The sequence below is a fragment of the Podarcis erhardii genome (assembly GCF_964252035.2).
Source record: "Podarcis erhardii genome assembly, chromosome: 6".
Taxonomy (NCBI): Eukaryota; Metazoa; Chordata; class Lepidosauria; order Squamata; family Lacertidae; genus Podarcis; species Podarcis erhardii.
The window spans coordinates 19361675-19383727 of NC_138510.1; the positions used below are offsets into that span (position 1 = coordinate 19361675).

The window sequence follows — 22053 nt, forward strand, 5'->3', positions numbered from 1 at the left end:
TTTTATGATGCTGTTATAGTTTTAATTTCCAGTTTTGCAATCCACTTTCAGAATGCAGACAGAAAAGTCTGCTCTAAAAGGTATAAACAAAAAGGATAAAGATTTTAATTTTTGATATAGAGAGGCAGAGTGATTATTTATTTCAATGTAATTTTAGCCAGAAGAAATAGCTCATAAAGGAGAAAATGTGTAAAATGTTCATGCCTTGGTATCAGCTAATGGAAGCCAGGCATGTTTCATTATGCACGTCCTATAAATTTGTTTATCTATACTTGTGCTTTCAGACAATGTTGACTTCCGAAGTTCACTGCTTCATTCGACAAAAATGTTATTCAGGAGAACCGCAGGCTTAAACTTGTCTGACCAAAACTGTATCTAGATGGGACCATTTCTGTTGTATACAATTCGTTGTCGTTTTCAGGCCAAGAGAAGATGTTCTGTATATACAGACTTAAAACTAAGACACAAAACTGTAGAGCTAAATTAATAATAAATAGTAATGCACATATAGCATATTCCTTTATTTTGTATCATCATCATCATCATGGCACCATGTATTGACAGCATAATTTACCATATTTTCCTTAACCAAAGACAGACTGCAAGACTATGACTGGACTGCACACTTAAATGTCTCGAGATTATTTTTTTAAAGCACTGTTCTGCAGCCTCTGCCACATTAATCTCAGAGTTTCTTTTTGCCAATATTTTCCACTCTCCTGGACAATACTCCTTGGAGAAATCTGTAGTGAGCCTTGGATTCACATGTTCCATCTCTCCACAATGACTGGGAAAGGTATGAGCAAGTCCAAAGAAGCTTCCTAATATTTATCTAGGTATAATCCTGGTTAGGAAAAGACACCGGGCAGATCCATCATTCCAAAATATAGTTTCACAGAGTGTGCAATGAAATAGTAATGTCCTCAAAGGTATGTGGATACGAAGGGTAGATGTAAACCCAATATAAAAGGTACTATCAGAACACCAGCACAGAGATGGATTGCAAAAAATAAGTTATAGAGTAGTAGCTGCAAAGCCAAACATTCACCTTAAAACTATTTAAATTATTAAAGGGCGGGATTAATAAGCCCAACTAATTTCAGAGTTTCATGAAGAATCAGACCTATGGTCTCCAGCTGAAGAGGTAACTTGGCTATTAGCAACGCTAGCTTGCAATTTGTTGTGTTAATTATTGTTGCCAGTTTATTATTGCTGTCCGAGTGGTTAAATGGTTGTGTCCTTCAACTGAGCAGAACAGTTGCAAAACACTTTGTGTCACCCCAAAATTTATTTTGTCTTCAGAAGCTGCCCAGAGTGGCTGGGGCAACCCAGTCATATGAGCGGGATATGAGAAATAAATTATCATCAGTCTTTTTGAGAAAATCGTGTAAGAAAGCTGTATGCTTACATTTACATTTTCCTGACCATTAAAAGTTAAACAGGATTATTTGACATTGTGGCTTTACTCCAAATCAACAAATAAAAGGATGTCTGGGAATTAGAACTGGGAAGTACTGCATTTCCTTTTAAGTTCTCTTTTTGGCAAGAAGAAGAACCGGAAAATGATCTATCGTTCCAGTAAAGAGTGTTCTTTACTGACCTTATATCAGGATCCAAAGTTTCTATTCTAAGCCTAGAGAGAGCAATCCTGTTTCTGCTGTGGGGTGTCGATATTACTTTGAATGAAGGAAGGTACAGACATTTAAAATGTAGTGGAAACAATCTGAATGCACACTGCCCTGGTCCGTACATAATGTTAAACCAAGATAATATCAAGTCTCTGTGAGGCCAAGCAAAGTCTTGAGTTTCATTACTCCTCCAGTCAAGAGTAACAAATCATGGTTCGGTTTTACTTTCCCCAATTTCTGACTTGTTGCAGATGAATCAGGAACTGTGGTTTGAAATCAACTCATTGGTTAAACAAACTAGCTTCATAACTCAACGAGTCTATTTCAAATAATGATTCCTGGCTTGCACCTACAGGCCTTGTTTGTATGACACAGTAAACCACTGTTAATGGTTTGGTGTGATTGTGCCTTTCTGAACAATAAACTATGGGCTGCACATTAAAAAAGAAGATACAGGAGTACTTTTAAAACAACAACAAAAGTTTATTTTTAAAGCTTTTAGTTCATACATTAAGGACGTCTTCGTGCAGAATACATATAATGTAACATAGCATATTGTAATATAATCATTTCTAATTACCTAAGCAGCCAATATTAATTACACCTAAGTGTAACCTCTTGTAGATGTAATCTTAGCTATACTTTCAACCTCTTAACGTGCAATTCATTTGAAATTCATAAACTTATCTCCAGATTATATTTCTCTTTCATGGACACAATGCAATATTCACCCTATATTTAAAATATTTATCCTAAGATTTTAAAATAAGTTTTGCATCTATTGTAAACTCTGTTTTGTTTTTTAATGTTTTGCAACTAAAAATAAGCTCGGGTTAATGAAAGAGGGGGAAGCATTCTCATTTTCGCAAAGCTAGAACATTTCTCATAAGTGTTCTGCAGAAAACAGAACTTGGATAGATTTTTAGTTTGAGAAATTCAACGAGCCCTGAACTTGGATCTGGCTACTAACAATTTACCTGACCTTTGACAAATAAGACAGGGATCTGTTTCACATGATTGTTGGCAATGATGAGGAGATAAGAGGAAGTGTATTCCTGGAAACATGAAAATTTTGCCCGCCTTGTAAATGTGTAAATGGGTTACTGACGAACACAAACAAATGGTAAGAGGCTTAGTTTAGTGGTAGAACATCTGCTTTGCTTGCAGAAGGTGCCAGGATCCCAGTATCTCCAGGTAAGGCTACACTTGATCCTGGCTGAAAACTGGGAGAGCTGCTGCTAGTCAATGTACACAACACAGATCTAGATGGAACAATGGCCTGACTACCTAAGTCTTAGGCAATTTCCGAGGCATGAACTGCTCCCATACTATTTTTCCGTAGCAGGTAGGAATACAGCAAAACCAAATGGAGACACAAGCCCCTCATTTGGCAGGATAAGAATGGATGGGAGGTGACCTGCTCTTGATGGGGATTGCCCTCGATGGGGATTGCCCAAGGAAACATCTTGGAAACTTTACTGTCACTTGAGGCTCAAGTGGTCTCAGTGGTGACTTCCATCAGTTTTGGCTGCTGGTCTTCCATCAGTTTTGGCTGGTGGTCCAGTTGCAGACCTATCTGGGCAGGGATAGCCTAACTTGTTTTGAACTGGAAAGATCTAAATGGCTCAGGACCACAATACCTCAAGGACCGCCTCCCCCCATATGAACCAATCCAGACCCCGTGATCATCACCTGAGGTCCTTTTTTGTGTGCCCCTTTCGCAAGAGGTCCGGAGGGTGGCAACACAACAACAACAGGCCTTTTCTGTGTTGGCTCCCTGTTTGTGGCATGCTCTCCCCAGGGAGGCTCACTTGAGGCCTTTGTTAAATCTCCTTAGGGGCCAGGCAAAAATATTTATCCCAGGCCTTTGGCCAATTAAAGAATCTAGGGCCTTTTAAACTGAGTGTGAAGTGGTGGGGGGTTATTGTTTTGCTAGCCATTATGTACAGTGGTACATCAGGTTAAGAATTTAATTCGTTCTGGAGGTCCGTTCTTAACCTGAAGCACCACTTTAGCTAATGGGGCCTCCTGCTGCCACCGTGTGATTTTTGTTCTCATCCTGAAGCAAAGTTCTTAACCCAAGGTACTATTTCTGGGTTAGTGGAGTCTGTAACCTGAAGCGTATGTAACCTGAAGTGTATGTAACTCGAGGTACCACTGTCTTTTGGTGCTTTTATACTTTAAACTGCCCTGTGATCCTCAAGTGTAGGGTGGTATATAAATTTAATATAAATAAATGAATTTGAAAGGGTCTGTGCCAACACTTGTTTGGCTTCATTTTGACCACATTTTCATTTCCACCGAAGGCTTTGTGCAGCTGAGGTTCCACAAAACGGGAAAAGGGTAGGGACTGAGCCATTGGCACATATTTCATTGTTCCCGTGTCAGAGAGTATGTCTCCTTTGGTGGCATGCTAAGGACAGACAGTGTTTGTGCCATGAAAACTTGGACTGGGACACAATGTTCAAAGTGCATCTCAGTTTACAACATGATGTTTCTCCCCCCCCCTTTTTTTTTTGAAGAAACCAAATCATATCTCACTTTTTGTATAAATCACTTGAAGCTTCATGCAACTAAGAGCTAGTGCCCTCATTGTCTAAGAGGTTCTTTTTCCACCTAGAAAGCTTAAATCTCCGATTAGCAGAAAACCAAGATATGGAAGAACATTTAAATCAATAATTTCACCCCGGTGCATTCTGAAATGGTGCAAAAACATCAGCGCCTTCCATATTTATACAAGTTCTCTTGATTGCTTTGCCACAGCAGTAGTCCAAAGTACGTATCCATCTTCCTTCTATATAAAGTTATGCTCTACAGAGGAAGTACCAAAATCTACAAGTCAGAAAGTTACAGGAACTTCCAAGAACGAAGCTGTGATCTCTAAACTTCATTTTTCAAAGCTAGGTCAATGTTTCAAGTCTCAATTTGAGGGAGAGGTTACAAAGCACAGACATTTATTTGTACAATACACTGTTTTCTACTGACTGTATTCTGCAGCAGTCTTTCTAAAATACGTTGGCCTTGTTTGCATGTCACAGTAAACTCTGTACGGACCTATCCTGGCCATGTTGTTTCCCCCTGAGTTCCCAAGCAGTAATCTGTAGCCAAGGTTTATTCTTGGTTTGTACATCATGGTTTGGACATAACACTAAGTCAGGGATCATGGTATGTTTCCTCCATGTGCTAGTGGGAAGGAGTCAAACATACCGAAGTACACTATGGTAAACTATAATTTACTGTGAAATGCAGACTGGACCATTGGCTGTATGATGAATTTAAATTTGATGCATACGTAGCAACTCATACAAATTAGGGGGCGGGAATCATATAAATACACTCCAATCTTCCTCTGAGGCATCTAAGTAGTCAATGGAAGGGGTGAGGAAACTCAACAAGTATGGCTTACATCACAGTTAGCAAACCACAAGCCTGTACAGTGGTGCCTCGCAAGACGAAATTAATCCGTTCCGTGAGGCTCTTCGTATAGCGGTTTTTTCGTCTTGCGAAGCAAGCCCATTGACAGCTTAGCGGATTAGCGCTATTAGCGGCTTTTAGCGGATCAGCTGATAAGCGGCTTAGGAAAAGGGGGGGGGAGGGGAAAAAACCTGCAGGAACTCGCAAGACATTTTCGTCTTGCGAAGCAAGCCCATAGGGAAATTCGTTTTGCGAAGCGCCTCCAAAACGGAAAACCCTTTCGTCTAGCGGGTTTTCCGTCTTGCGAGGCGTTCGTCTTGCGGGGCACCACTGTATATCCATTTACTTCCCACTGCCAGGTATGTGGAAGGGGAGGTCTGAAATGGCCTTGCATGGTAATGAAAAATCTCAGTCTGCACACCCCTCAAAGCAACTTCAGCGAAATTGCAGCCAAGGTGTTTTATTTAGGGGTAGGTAAGTTGCAAGTTGGGACGTGGGTGGCACTGTGGTCTAAACCACAGAGCCTGGGGCTTGCCGAAGGTTGGCAGTTTGAATCCCCATTACGGGGTGAGCTCCTGTTGCTCGGTCCCAGCTCCTGCCAACCTAGCAGTTCGAAAGCATGTCAAGTGCAAGTAGATAAATAGGTACTGCTCCAGCGGGAAGGTAAACAGCGTTTCCGTGCGCTGCTCTGGTTCGCCAGAAGAGGCTTGGTCATGCTGGCCACATGACCTGGAAGCTGTAGGCCGGCTCCCTTGGCCAGTAGAGCAAGATGAGCGCCACAACCCCAGAGTCGTCCGCGACTGGACCTAATGGTCAGGGGTCCCTTTACCTTTACCTTTTAAGTTGCAAGTTACCCAAGGCCTGAAAGATTCAATGAGGGCTAGAGACAAGTTTGATAAAAAAATGCCTTATATGCACATGAACACATTGTTCAACTCAGATAAGAATGACTGCTTACTTAAAGGTGATATTTATTCTGGATCTCGGTTGCAGATTTCTTACCCAGATGATTCAGAGAGACACCATGTATGTTTATTAAACTTGCTCCTTGCTTCACAGAAGCATAGTGCGATTCTAGCCTGTTCTCTCCGATGCACATTGCAATCTGCACAATCACACACTGTACTTTTCTCAAATGACTTATCAGAATAGATCTAAATGGTTCTAAGAAAATGGTTCTAAGAAAAACTTTTCTTTTCTTTGGAAGGGAACAAAAGCCGCACAATGGAGTGCTCATTTTTTAAATCTTCAAAACCAGTTTAAGAATCTCAGGTAGCAAATGGCACCAAGAAAAAGTCAGATATGATTAACGAATGATGAAGACTGAATATATCTTATACTGAAGTTAAAAAAAGAGACCTAGAGATTCAGGAAAATAAATCTTCCAATCTTCAGGAAGGAGGAAGATAATCACATTATTAGAGGTAATAAGAAGCACTGCCTACAATTCCAAGCCTTTTCAGTTTAAGGTTCGAAAGACAGCTTATGCAGCACGGGCATGCCATGAGAAATAAGGAATTTGTTACTAGGTCCAAAATTCACTTCTCAAGAAGCATGCTTGCAAGACTGAAGGTTTTCCAAGGGCTAATTCAGACAAGGCCACCTACCATTAAATCTTCAAGTATTCTTGTCCCCCCCCCCCCCATGGATTCACCTAACGTCCTGCTGCATACTGACTTACAGAGCGAAAATTTGTGCTGCAAAAGCACAAATCTGAAATCCTGGAGAGCCACGGCTAGTCAGTGCAATGATAGAAAGCAGTTTCCTATCATTTACGCCCTTTATCTTTTTCCATATTGTTTTTTATTGCTTTGCTTCATAAAAAAAAAGAAAAGGAAAATATATATATACACACATACACACAGAAAAAAATAAAAGTACAATACAACATAAGAGACAAAGTAAGAGTAAAATAAATAAAAAAAGAAAAAGATATATATATACATAAACTTAGTATTTACATCCACCACGTATCCTGGTCTTTGCTTTCTAGACTTCCTTTAGCTACTCCCAGAATCATTCGAAGTGATACTTTAAGTTACACATTTCTTAGTCTATATTGTCATTATATCTCTTCATATACAATTCTTAGTTTATATTAACCTCATAAATTATTTAGTCTCCTATTATCTTTCGACAATAACTCTTATTTTTTCACAGTACGTCTCTGTATCCCTTTAGCGTTATTTTCCCTTGGTTAATGAATTCCAGATAATCTACATATTTTCCCCAATCCTTGGTGAACTTTTGGTTTTTTGTATATCTTACTTTACCTGTGAGTCTATCCAATTCCATATAATCTAACAGCTTTGATCTCCACTCCTCCACCGTTGGAGTTTCCTGCTTTTTCCACATCTGGGCCAGCATTACTCTTGCCGCTGCAACTGCATAGTATACCAATCTACAGTCTTCTTTTCTTATCTCATGACCTAATATACCTAATAAAAAGATTTCTGCTTTCTTTGAAAACGTATATTTTAGGATCTTCTTTAATTCCGTGTAAATCTTTTCCCAGAACTGTTTCACTCTTCCACACTCCCACCACATATGGTAGAAGGAGCCCGCACTAACCTTACACTTCCAACACTTGTTATTCACCTTATACATTTTCGATAGTTTCATAGGTGTTAAATACCACCTGTAAAACATCTTCATTACGTTTTCTTTTATCGTTATACATGCAGTGAAACTAAGTCCTTCCTTCCAAAGTTTCTCCCAATCTTCAAATAGTATATTTACGCCCTTTATCTTTGCTGCACAAGCGGCAGAAGAGCAGGCACAGCGATAATCCAAGCAAGTGAGAATCCTTTCAGTTTAGTGACCAAGCAAAGCCATGCCTTCACTGGCGGCCTTGGTGTGTCTTGCAGTAATGCACTGCTGCTGTATCATTTACACCAGGGTTTCCCAAACTTGGGTCTCCGGCTGTTTTTGGACTACAACTCCCATCATCCCTTGCTAGCGGGATGTGTGGTCAGGGATGATGGGAACTGTAGTCCAAAAACAGCTGGAGACCCAAGTTTAGGAAACCCTGATTTACACCAATGTGTTAAAGGCTCAAGAACGTTAGGACAAACTGGACCGAAATGCAGAGCGTGCCCCCTCCTCCTTTTTCCCATACCAAGAAAATTAAGACTTGTGAGCAAAACAAGTTAGACAGCCCGCAGTTGGTAGGCTTGTGAAATGAGAGTGTGTTTGTTTGCAGAGCTCCAACCCTGTTTGCAGAGCCAAGTACAAGGAACTAGCAAGGACTTGCATCTCTAAATATAGAAGAATCCTCTTTGGAAGATCACACAACTCCCATGACATTCCTCCCTGCAGATTTCACCCTCCAGACCATGTCGACACACCTTTACCACTGTACCCTGCAACTAAGCTTGTTCCCTCCTCGTAATTCACTTTTCATCTGCATGTACCATTATCACTTACTAAATCCCAAAGAATGATTGAGAGATTACCTCAAATCCCTGTTGGCCCTGAAACTTGAGAACACATCTAACCACCAGCATGAAGATTTAATAACCCGGGTGGATAAAGTGAACCGTCCACCTTTCCAACTGCAAAATTGTTAGTCTAGTAGAAGGAAGCAAGTCTACAAGCCTAGGAGGAGAGTATAAAGGCAAACAGAAATATAATTTACATCAATTTATACTTGAAAAGCATGCCGAAGAAACCACTTGCCAAGGTAAGAGGGAAACGCATGGTACATATATTCATATAGTAAACAGGACTCTTTTTTGATCTTGTAGAATATACAGTTTTCATAGTTTTAAGGGAAGGGTAAAGATGCTACTGTTTTGGTAGACACCCCTAGGTCTATTCAATCAGCTAAATACAAAAAAAACACCTGGCATCTATAGGTGACCCAAACCCAATTTAAAAAGCAAGTTGATATGTGACCACATAACACCACGACAATATCGTGGCCTCCCACCGTATAGGGGACGTAGATACTCATGTGTTCTCACCAGGGCGAGTGTGTGCTGCACTCTTCCAAAGCTGATGAAAGGCGCTCCATGCCATCTGAGCCTCAAGCAACAGCCATGGACCTAGAAGAACCCCCAAACTGCGTCCCCGCTCTTTTGGAGAGTGTGCAACCCCATAAAGAGCAGGCCATCTCTCTTCCATCCAGTCTAGAAACTGTTCATTAATAATGCCTCAGTCTTATGTGGATTGAGCTTTAGCTTGTCGGTTCTCATCCAGTCCACTAGCGAGGCAAGACCAGCACATCCATTGCCTCACCTGTAGATGTCAAGGAGAAGTAGGGCTGTGTATCACCAGCATATTGCTGACAGTGTACAGTGGTACCTTGGGTACCTTGGGTTAAGAACTTAATTCGTTCTGGAGGTCTGTTCTTAACCTGAAACTGTTCTTAACCTGAAGCACCACTTAAGCTAATGGGTACTCCTGCTGCTGCTGCTGCGCCGCTGCTGCACGATTTCTGTTCTCAGCCTGAAGCAATGTTCTTAACCGAGGTAATATTTCTGGGTTAGCGGAGTCTGTAACCTGAAGTGTATGTAACCTGAAGCGTCTGTAGCCCGAGGTACCACTGTATTCCAATTCGTCAGATGATCCCACTCAGCGGTTTCATGTAGATATTAACCAGCACAGGGGATAAAATCAAACCCCGAGGAACCCCAACCATGTATACTCATCCCTCCTAACAGACAAACACTGCTTTTCTCCCACCCCACTCCTTTATTTACCTGTCTTCTGTGATCACCTCCTGCTCTGAACTCACTTTTCACTGAGCTATAAAGCCAGGAGGTTGCAGCCAGCTGAATTCTACTCAGAGTAGGACCCACTCAAATTCATAAACCTCAGTTGGTCGTGTCCATTAACTTCAATGGGTCTACTCTGAGTATGACTTGCACTGGGTAGTGTGTATGTGTGTGTGTGTAAGTATAGAGGCCTTTCAGCAGCGACGCCTGTTCCTTTGACAGAAAACAGGAAGCCAAAAGTCTCTTCTTCAAAGATTTGTTTCTAAAATAGATTGCTCATCTTCTACCTCCGCCCACAAAAAGGTCATGCTGCTTTTGATGCCTTGGCCTGCGGCTATGGAACTCTACCATGAAGTACAGTCAGGGAGGTTGGGGTTGAAGAATGTTTCTCACATATAGTGTAATTATGCTGTAAACTTGTGTCTTGACCACAGCTCTTTAGCTTTGCAGTTCCTGCTTAAAGTATGGCATGTCCATTAGCTGAGACCCCGATTAATACTGGTGCATCTTGTAAGACCTTGCCTCCCAAATTCCATGTGCTTCTTTCTGTTTGAATGTGGTTTGAACTTGTTGCACCGTTGTTATCTATATAATAGACAGCCCACATTCTTAATTCTTATTCTTACTTTTCAAAAAATATAATTTCTATTGCTGCCCCAAATAGAACATGGGCAGCTCACAAAGCAAAAATTCAGACTACAGTGAACATGCACAACCAAAGAACTGCTAATATTTAGATAGTTAATACTCAGCATGTCTGTTAGCAACTGTTGAATCCCTCCACTCCCAAATAACGGAACAGATCGCACTTGCCGTTTTGGTTTTCCTTCTGACTTTTGAATCCATAGTTCTTTATGTTTCTGACACCGACACATTTAATGCGTCACATCAGCAATTGGAGCCAATATAAGACAACGGCTTGTTTCTCTCGCTACTTGAGGACCACAGCTCAGGGCCACAACACCCTCAGTGGAGAATTAGGTTACTCTTCCTCCCTTACTTAACCTCTGGAAGGAGAAACCTTTAATCTCCATGGCTATTTCAGCACCTCAGGATCAAAAAATGTCTCTCCTTCGTCTCATAGTGGCTGCAAAGCCCACAGCAGGAGCAGGAGCTGACTCAGCTGATAGAGAAACAAGAACGGAAACAGCAGCACAACACCCATGTTACAGATGAAAGGGGTGAAACAGCTGCTGCACACGGCATGCTTTTTCCAGCTCAGCGGATCAGAGGAGCTTACTGGCTAGTCACTTGGCTTAAAAACTTAAAAGTTTTAAGTTTTAAGTTTTAAGACCCGCTTAAAAAAAAAGTTCTTCTTCAAGAAGGGATGCTGACGTACGAAGGAGGAGGTGGGGCAACGTAAACAGCGAGAAACCCTCAAAATGGTGGGTCAGAAAAGACTCAATAACATGGAAAGAAGGAAGCAAACTGTGAACGGTCAAGGTAACGCCTGCTAGGAAATGCTGACTAGCACAGAAGGAGGAGTACAGCCTGTGTATATGAGGATACATGAATGTTACTGGTATCTAGGCTGCCAATAAAAGTCAGCAGCAAAATTTACATCAGATCGGACTGGACTGGAGAGACAAGCCAAATGGTTTGGTTTTTTCACTCCGGTATCTCAACAGCCACTGTTTGAAAAGTTATCTAGCTGGTGACAACAAACTTCTGAACTATTCTTCACGCGAAATAAGAGCAGGCGAACTTCTCAACATCTGCATATCTTCGCTTCCTTTCCCCCCCCCCACTTCTCTCCCCTCTCATCCTGAAAAATGAAAAGGGGACCTTCAGAAATAAATCTGAAATAGTTCACAAAGAGACTGCTTACATGCATTTCCTGTCCGCTTGCATAAGAAACAGGAATGCCATGTACCGTAAGTGTATGCTAATAAACAAATCTGAAATCCTGGAATAAACAGTATTATTATTTTTTAAAGCACCCTCAGCTTGCCTTGCTCCACAAACCTCTCACCTGGTTTTAAAAATATATATTGACATCTTGTGACATTCCATGTGGAACTGTCATTGTATTGCACCATGCTAGCTTTTCTTTAGAATTGCAAACAGGAAGGTCTGTGCTTGAAATAATTTTAAAAAGCCAAATATTTTTTCCCTGATGCTGTTGAAAGGAGAGAACTTAATGAATGATGACAAGTTTGCATTAATATATGCATTTTCTGTTTATGTGACCAAGGCAACACAATACAAAAGAAATGGATTAAATACCTATTCAGGGCCAGCTAATGCTATAGTCTGAGCAATCTAATTACATTAAACAGATATATGGGCTTTTAGACTGGAGTGATTAATACGGAAATAAGCTGATGAATCAATTTGGAAGTTTTTACTCATTCCAGTGCCAACAGGCACACACATTTGCCAGTCTAGCCAGCTAAAAGAGGAAAATGCATGTTTGTGCACATATTGTTGAGATATTAAGCCCCTCGGCCATGATTTGCCAATCTGGATCTTAGTGTGAACTCCCCAATCCAAACCACATCATGCTCAACTGTATTCCAGTACCAGCGTCCGAAACTCACATTGTTCTAGATGCGTTTTGCAGCAGGGAATTCCATTAATGTGAGCAGTTTCTGAGTTCTGGACACAGTACTGTGCCTAAGATTTCAGATTAAAACTGCTGAGTAGAAGGAAAAGAGGACCCTTTTCTGCCTCCCCACTTCTAGCTACTCTCTGAAGACTAGAAAAGAATACTATTATTATTAAGAATATTATTAAGAATATTAGGGGGTGGGCGGGCAGGGGAAGTACGGCCTTGTTTTTTAGCAGTCTTCAGATGAGGACTAGACCATGTGAGAAATGAACATCAGATTTTAGCTACAGTTCATTCATTTTCAGCTTTGTATTCTTTTTATTAAAAAAGCATGCCTAGAAGCTCCATTGCGGCGCCTCTGACCTAGGTTGAAGGTGCCATTTAGCTCCTAGCTTTCATATCTCAGTTTCTAACACTGGACTATACACAAGCAAAGGACTCCCAAATAGCTTCCGGGATGAACAGCAACAGAAACTTCTGCAGAGTACTCTGTAAGCTCTAAGAAACAGGGAAAGGGCTCAGCCCCACTCCTCAATGTGGACAGTAGGAGCCTCTCCTTTTAGTCGCATCAGCTAATAGCTCCAATCCTTAAGCCAAGACACTATAAACTGATGCCTAAGCAGAGATCAGTGGAGAAAGACAAAGTTAGACAGTCAGCAGTGACCCTTCATCTCCTCCTCAACTGAAATAATTAGTTGCTAACCAGGTGCTTCATATTGCTTTCTGTTCCAATATGCCTGCCAAGCTCCAGTCCTAGGCCAAGAGAGCTTTAGCTCCTTGTGCTGCACTGCCCCAAAGTTGCATTGCACAGCAACACCTAGGGAGCGTTTACACATAATCATCAACACAGCACAAAAGATTAAAGCGCTCCAAACAAAAATCTAGTAATGCCAGTAAGATGTGTTGCTAAGACCAGGTAACATTCCGAAAGCCCATGTCAAATAAAAGAACTCACTTGGCACTAAGCCTTGGAAACTGAATCTCAAATATGGGGCAGCATTACCTAGTACAGGAGTAACTGAGGTGGTGACCTCTGAAGGCTGTGGACTACAATTCCCACGAGCCCAGGCAATCATGGCCAATGAACATTGCTGATGGGAGTTTAGTCCAACCACCCTGGGGCAGGGGACCAACTCTCATCCGCCCTGACCATTGCCCATGCTAGCTGGGGTCGATGCAAGTTTTAGTTCAAGGTCTGAAGGGCACCTGATAATTCAGTTTAGGTCCCAGTCTCATGACACAATGGCCGGATGAAGCTGATCATCAACAGATCAGTGCCAAGTGCCCTCTCCAGCATACTGAATTGCTCCTTAGCGTTGTGGAGAATGAAATTAGTTGGGCAACAGCTGGAGCTCAAATGACACAGAACTTATTGTGAAGATGATGAAACAAAGAGTACACAGGCATGCCTACCACACAACAGTGAGGACTGCATTGACCACGTTCACCCTGATGGATGCCCTTAGGGACAGGGTGTGTGCAATCTTTTTGCTCTTGGTCAGTCTCTCACTTCTAAATACTGTTTTACAGTCCTTAAAAGTAAGAAGAACAAGTGTCTTATCTCACAAGATTCAGAGGGGTAGACATGTAAGCTACTTGCAGCAAACACCATAAGGTGACTTGGGGCATCCTGAACACCCATTAATTGTATATATTAAAATTCTTCAAGGTGCTGCACAAGATGAGTCGCTGTGTCTGCTGCAACAAACCAACATGGCAACCCCTCTGAAAATTGTTAGTTGCCAAGATGAAGAGCAGACATTTTCACTTCTCCTAGCATGAACTGTGCTTGCCAACAAGGCAACTGGCCACTACATTCCCCACCCCCCACCCCAAAGGCAAGCACAGATTTATTCAGCACTGGTTTCATCTTCTAATCTCGGTAAGTGATTTCCACCCCCTCCTTGCAAACGTTTAGGCTAATTACTCGGCATTCCTGTAAGTGATGGATGACATTATACTGCACTTCTCATCATTTATATGAAGAGTGGGTGCAAAGTATTTGAAAAATAATCAAGTTTTTTTCTCTTTTCTTTTATACAATCAAGTAAAGCAGAATGTTTTTCAGAACCAGCATGAAGGAGGAGGTGCCAGGAGGTTTTTAAAGCAGCCGTTGGGCATGTATGCTTCTCAGTGACTGAAATGCACCAAATGAATATTTTAACGTAAAAATGTTTTAGCTTAAACGACATTGGGCAGAAAATGGGTTTCCAGACCAAATGATATTTGCTTCGTTTGCTCATGAGGAGTCATAAACTCGCTGGATAGCCGTGTGCAAGTTCATTCCCTCTCTCATCTACATGAGAGCAGTCTAACCATAGTAAGCAATGCAGAAAGCACACATACACATATAAAGACTGCACAGCTGTACCTTGTGTAGTACTTCGTGAAAGGATATATATAATTATATATTATTTGCACTATGGGACGCAGGTGGCACTGTGGGTAAAACCTCAGCGCCTAGGACTTGCCGATCGCATGATTGGCGGTTCGAATCCCCGTGGCGGGGTGCGCTACCGTCGTTCGGTCCCAGCGCCTGCCAACCTAGCAGTTCAAAAGCACCCCCGGGTGCAAGTAGATAAATAGGGACCGCTTACCAGCGGGAAGGTAAACGGCGTTTCCATGTGCTGCGCTGGCTCGCCAGATGCATCTTGTCACACTGGCCATGTGACCCGGAAGTGTCTGCGGACAGCGCTGGCTCCCGGCCTCTAGAGTGAGATGAGCGCACAACCCTAGAGTCTGTCAAGACTGGCCCGCACGGACAGGGGTACCTTTACCTTTACCTATTATTTGCACTGAAGTACTTATCAATTTCAAGCTCCAAGGCAAGTGTGTTCCCATAATTTTACCTCCAACACAATAGTTATGCCACCTTTATATGCACAGTTCACTGAAAGTTCTTTTGCAAAGCCAGTTCGAAGTCACCAGAGCAAAGGAGGACGGGCGCTTAATATGGTTCTACCACAAGTTCAGTGCAATATTCGGCTTCATTAACATTACTTGTAAGTGCTTTATGTATTGCTTGTTTTCAGATTGCTGAAAAGCCGTAGTAAAGTTCACTAGCCGTGATGATGCAGTAATACTTTGATAGACTTGCAGGGGAAATACATTAGATGAAATCATTAATGTGTTTTTCCCTGCAGTACTAGCAAAATATGACTTTAATTCTTTTCCCATGCAAGAGATTAAGCATCACTAAGCTTCTGCATCGTAATTTATGTTATAATCTCCATAAAGTAATTACTGGTTATAATCTCCATTTCAGATGTATGGGAATTAAGACGGTAAGGCCACCAATTCTGTAAACCTCCACAGGTCTACTCTAAAACAAGAAGTAAGCCACATGAACTAATTTCTGCCTATAACCCAGAGTTACGTTTATTAATAATAATTATTATTATTACTGTTATTATTATTCTATATCACCCTTCACCCGAAGATCACAGGGTAGTTTACAATATAAAAACACAAAAATGCATAACATTTTTTTAATATATTTATACATTTATGTATAATATAATTGTACATTTTATAATAACAAACAGGAGCAATACCTTCCTCCTCCTCCTCCCCATTTAAAAGTCCACAAATTATTTAATTAGCTAAAGGCCTGGGAGAAGAGGAACGTTTTTGCCTGGCGCCTAACAATATGTAGCAAAGGCACGAGGAGAGCATTCCACAAGTGGGGAACCCTTCCACCAAAAACAAACAAATCAGCATAGGGGCAAATTAAGAAGCACAAATGAGTAGGAAATATTAACTGCAAGTCTACTAAGCTAACAAGCGATCAGGTTCACATACCGTTTTATAGCACAGTTGAATTTAAGTATGTTTTAAAGATGAACACACAGTATGGTGGCACACAAGGCTAAAAGAACAGCCAAATCCTGCTAAACTATGGTTTTGCTCTCCAAACAAACCATAAGTTGTAACAAAGCTTTGATGTTGGATTACCACTTGTCATTTGTTCATGGGAAACCAAACAATGACCTCTAAGAATCATAGAGTTGAAAGGGACCTGGAGGGTCATCTAGTTCAGGCTTCCTCAACCTTGGCCCTCCAGCTGTTTTTGGCCTACAGCTCCCATGATCCCTAGCTAGCAGGACCAGTGGTCAGGGATGATGGGAATTTTACTCTCAAATCATCTGGAGGGCCGAGGTTGAGGAAGCCTGATCTAGTTCAACCCCCTGCAATGCATTAAAGTGGTACCTCTGGTTACATACCTAATTTGTTCCGGAGGTCCGTTCTTAACCTGAAATAGTTCTTAACCTGAAGCACCACTTTAGCTAATAGGGCCTCCTGCTGCTGCTGCGCTGCCAGAGCATGATTTCTGTTTTCACCCTGAAGCAAAGTTCTTAACCCGAGGCAGTATTACTGGGTTAGCGGAGTCTGTAACCTGAAGCGTATGTAACCTGAAGCATATGTAGATCATATTTGGATTAAATGGACAAGGCAAACCATGGCTTGGCTCTCGGAGGTGCAGCAGCAGACAAGGAGCAAGATATTAGTCCTATGCGCTAGCAACACTGCACATCCACCTTTAAAACAAAGCTATGCTTTAAAACAAAGCTATGCTTTAAAATAAAGCTATAGCTTTAAAACCAAACTATGCTTTTCTTGGGAGAAAAGCGATGACAAACCTAGACAGCATCCTAAAAAGCAGGGACATCACCTTGCCAACAAAGGTCCGTATAATTAAAGCTATGGTTTCCCCAGTAGTGATCTATGGAAGTGAGACCTGGACCATAAAGAAGGCTGAAGAATTGATGCTTTTGAATTATGGTGCTGGAGGAGACTCTTGAGAGTCCCATGGACTGCAAGAAGAACAAACCTATCCATTCTGAAGGAAATCAGCCCTGAGTGCTCACTGGAAGGACAGATCGTGAAGCTGAGGCTCCAATACTTTGGCCACCTCATGAGAAGAGAAGACTCCCTGGAAAAGACCCGGATGTTGGGAAAGATGGAGGGCACAAGGAGAAGGGGACGACAGAGGACGAGATAGTTGGACAGTGTTCTCGAAGCTACTAACATGAGTTTGACCAAACTGCGGGAGGCAGTGGAAGACAGGAGTGCCTGGAGTGCTCTGGTCCATGGGGTCACAAAGAGTCAAACACAACTAAACAACATGCTTGATTGTGGTTCACAGCAATAGGTACACCAAAGCAAGGAGGAAAAAGCATAGAAAACCAAACCGGACAATTACCTGCAACCTCTCAATATTTCTTTACCAGCTTTTCAAACCATTTACAGCAATATAGCTTTGTGCATCTTTAAATAGGGGTAGGAGCCGGGATCAGTTTTCCTTATTTTTATACGCATTAGAGTGCACCTGTTGTATATATCCTACCTCTAAATCCTCGTGTATTTTAATCACGGCCACAAATGCTGGACAACTGTTTTGAAGCAGAAGGGCTGGTGAGACAAAGCATAGCTCAAGAGAAGTGAAGCCGTGGCTGCTTATACAGAGTGCTGGGCAGAGGAGGGGATCAAAATCCTGTGTTGGCACTCCACGTGTGCCCAGAGAAGAATAATTATGCCAAGATGTACAGATTACACACATTAAAGACAGCCTACATATATTAAGCAAAAAATCAACAGAATAAAAATACATGGGTGTATTATTTTTTTAAAAAAGGATAGAGATAAATAAATAGATCAGTCGGTCAAAAGGAGGTTGAATACTCTTGGAGCATATTCTTCCGTAATATATAATTTCTTCTATAAAGAAAGCATTATAAATCAGTATGATTCACCTCTAATGCATATATTAAAACAATACGAGCAGGAGCAGAGCCCTAGGACTGTAATTTCTTTTAAACTGTTCTTAATACTGCATTTTTAAATTGCTGTAAGGATGGGTACGAAACTGACCATATAACAACAAAAACAGCAACACAACTAGAACAGTTGCAAAATACCTAACACATACCTGAGATCTGAAATCAATATATTAAAAAATAAATAATCAAGAAGCAACAGGTTTTTACCACGTTCGGTAAAGAAGATCCACTTTATTATAAACTTAACCTGTCATCACCTCCCCCTCACTATCTCTCTCTCTCTCTCTCTCTCACTTATTCTAATGTGATGTATTCCTTTGGCAAATTCTCACATTTTCTCCTATCCACCCTTTTACAAATGGCAATGGTTTAATCTCCCCCCCACCCCACTTTTCTTTGGGCAGCAAAACGCTTGCTGTTATGACCACACATGAAACTAATTCTTTATGCTACACGTTTAACGGAGCCATCTATAAAATTCAACAGAAAAAATACCAGATCCTGTGGGGTCTCATATTCTATAACCGGTGTGATAATCTATACACCCTGTTTAGTCTCAGAACAACAATATGGCCTAGTTCGAGAGTGTGTGACTGGTCCAGTCTTACCCCAAGAGCTTTGTAGCTTTGTTTACAAAGCTATTGTACTACCAACCTTACTATATACTTGTGAAACATGGACCACTTACAAACACCATCTCCAACTCCTCGAAAGATTCCATCAATGGTGTCTCCGAAAATTTTTACACATCACTTGGGAAGACAGGCGAACTAGTATCAGTGTATTGGAAGAAGCAAAGGTCACCTGTGTTGAAGCAATGATTCTTTAACATCAGCTTCGTTGGACTGGTCATGTTGTGCGGATGCCTGATGATCGTCTTCCAAAGCAACTACTCTATTCCGAACTGAAAAATGGAAAGTGTAATGCCGATGGACGACAAAAGAGGTTTAAAGATGCTCTCAAGGCAAATCTTTTAAAATGTAGTATAAACACTGACAACTGGGAAACACTGGCCGGCGAGCACTCCAGTTGGAGAACAGCCTTTACCAAAGGTGTCATGGGCTTTGAAGACACTCGAACTCAGGACGCAAGGGAGAAACGTGCCAAGAGGAAGGCACGCTTGGCAAATCCACACTGTGATCAACTCCCGCCCAGAAATCAATGTCCCCACTGTGGAAGGACGTGTGGATCCAAAATTGGCCTCCACAGTCACTTATGGACTCATTGTTAAAACCGTGTTTATAGAAGACAATCTTACTTGGCTACGAGTGATCAACAAAGAAAAAGACGACCCCAAGAGCGTCAAAGGTGCAAGGGGATTTGAACAGACTTATTCCTGCTCCAAGTCCAATGTATTCTGTCCACAGTGTTACCCTGGCTGCTGATCAAAGACAAGGGCAGCCTGTTCAGACAGACCGCTGCTGTCTGAGATGTTATTAGATATTACCCACATACAAGCAGACCCATCTTGGAAGCCTTCACATCTATTACTTGCTTTTGAAAACAAATAAATAAAACCGGAGATTTCTAAACTGATTGGCACTCAGATATCTTTCAGGCCATTATGTTCCTTCCCCTGCATGCTCCATTCAGAACACGAAGCCTTGCTCTAGATTCCTTGGTTGTTGGCTGCAAAGTGGAGAACCCACCACGGGGATTATGCCTGGCAGGCAAGATCCTTCAAGCACTGTGTGCTTTTAGATGCTTGGAAGCAAAGCTGGCTATTCAAGAAGGCTTTAGCCGAGTACTTGCCCTTTTTGTGCTATGTTCATGCCGTTCTCCTTTTAAGCTAATTGGCTGGTTCACATGCAACAGTAAACCACAGTGTAGTGCCACATGGCACAGTGTAGTGCCCAAGCACTCGCCCTCCCTGCATGGCCAGAAGGAAGAGGACATCTGCGGAGTTTGCATTCAGTTTCAAAGAACCTTGGCTTAACATTACGTGAGAAACAGAAATCCTGGTTTAAAACAACAGTCGCGGTACAAGCCAACATCAACCCATGGCTTATAAAATTGGCTTCTTTAAGTCTTCCTCCAGTGGGATAAGGGAGGACATGACGACAAAGCTTTGCTCAGGGCCATCCATGTAGCTCTAAGCTGAGCCAGGGATTACAGTGCCATGGGCACAGTGGCACTCTTGAGGACCTCTTTTGGTGCCTACAAAGCCCCTGGCCTGGATCTACCAATGCCCAATCACTGCCTCTTTGTCATGAGGTGGCAAGGGTAGTTACACTGATCCCCTTTGCAAAGCATAAAGAGCTGACGGGGAAGTTGGAAGAGGTACACTCTCTCTCACTTCCCCTTTCATCTCTATGTACTTTTCAGATTGTACCTAAGCAGCTGAACAGAAAGTGGAGCAGATGAATGGGAAAGAGGTAGTGATCTGGGAGACCAGTGGAAGGAAAATGGAAAAGATGTGCTTAATATCAGATTTCATAAAATGGCTCCTCTTGAAATTGTATAATTGCCCCCCCCCCAACAAAAGAACCATAAAATCACACATCACCTCTGTCTCCATTGACTGTAAAGACTCATGGATTCAGTTCTCTTCAGTGCAGCCATGGAACAAAAGTGTGCATCTGATGCATGGATTGTTATGGGTAGTCAAATTTAATAAACTTTTTTTTTTTTTGTAACAAGGACACCCCCTTAAAGCTGCCATCAAATCACAGGTTATCTCTATGTCCACATATATATTCTGCAAGTCAAACAGCCAATAAATAATTTCAGGATGCTGAGTTTTGTCCTCACGTGATTCTGTGTTTGCTGGCAAACAGAGAGAGCACATACAGCTCTGAAAGTAGTCACCTTCAGGTTGGCACTTAAATTATTGTCCCATTTGTATCTTACTTGGAACACCTAAAATTAGATTTGAAATCTCAAAACATTTCAGCCTAGGTGCTGTGTCCATCACAGCCCTTTGTGACAAGTCTAAGCCACCTAATACCGCACAAGATAACAACAGATTATCACCAACAACATTTAGTCATGTGAATGAACCTCATTCCATTCACAGCGTACAATCTAACCACAGGCAGCTATTAATGCCATATGAAGGGGTAACCTGTTTACACAGACGGTAATCACAGATACACGGTAGTTTTGCTTCTATAAGAAGTTACCTCCGCTGGCAATATGCTAGCAGAAGTATTGGTTATGCATAGCCTGGGATATTCCTGGGTTCAGGAGCACAGCAACCTAGCAGTTTTTGTTAAAGGGCAGTTTCTCTGCCTTTCAGGCCTACTGCAGAAAACAGAACCGATACACAACACATAATATCAACCGACTGATCACAGAAAAGGGTGGCAAGTCCATGAATGAGATGAGTTTTGCCAATTGAGCAGTAAGTGAAAATAATTAATAGGCTGTAAGAACAAAAACTTTGCTCCTCCCTCTTCTAAGTCCAGTCCAAGGTTAACAATAGTAAAAGGAAGCTTCTGATAATTCTTCCTGCCATATTTTTGGTGGGACAGCAACAAAACAAGTCTCTGTGCATATCAAACCAGGCACTAAATCAAGGTGACAACAGCCAGCAACTTTCAGCTTAAGGTAAAGGTAAAGGTACCCCTGCCCGTACGGGCCAGTCTTGACAGACTCTGGGGTTGTGCGCCCATCTCACTCAAGAGGCCAGGGGCCAGCGCTGTCCGGAGACACTTCCGGGTCACGTGGCCAGCGTGACATCGCTGCTCTGGCGAGCCAGAGCTGCACACGGAAACGCCGTTTACCTTCCCGCTGGTAAGCGGTCCCTATTTATCTACTTGCACCCGGAGGTGCTTTCGAACTGCTAGGTTGGCAGGCGCTGGGACCGAGCAGCAGGAGCGCACCCCGCCGCAGGGATTCGAACCGCCGACCTTTCGATCGGCAAGTCCTAGGCGCTGAGGCTTTAACCCACAGCGCCACCTGCGTCCCTTTTAACTTTCAGCTTATCCAGTGCCAAAACAGTGAGCCCCAGATAAAATCAA

General features: G+C 42.1%; 1 protein-coding gene across 2 annotated transcripts in view; it reads right to left on the reverse strand.

Annotated features, from left to right (window-relative positions):
- PTPN1 (protein tyrosine phosphatase non-receptor type 1) overlaps positions 1–22053 on the reverse strand; it is an 88235-nt gene that overhangs the window by 53906 nt on the left and 12276 nt on the right. The window lies entirely within an intron of this gene.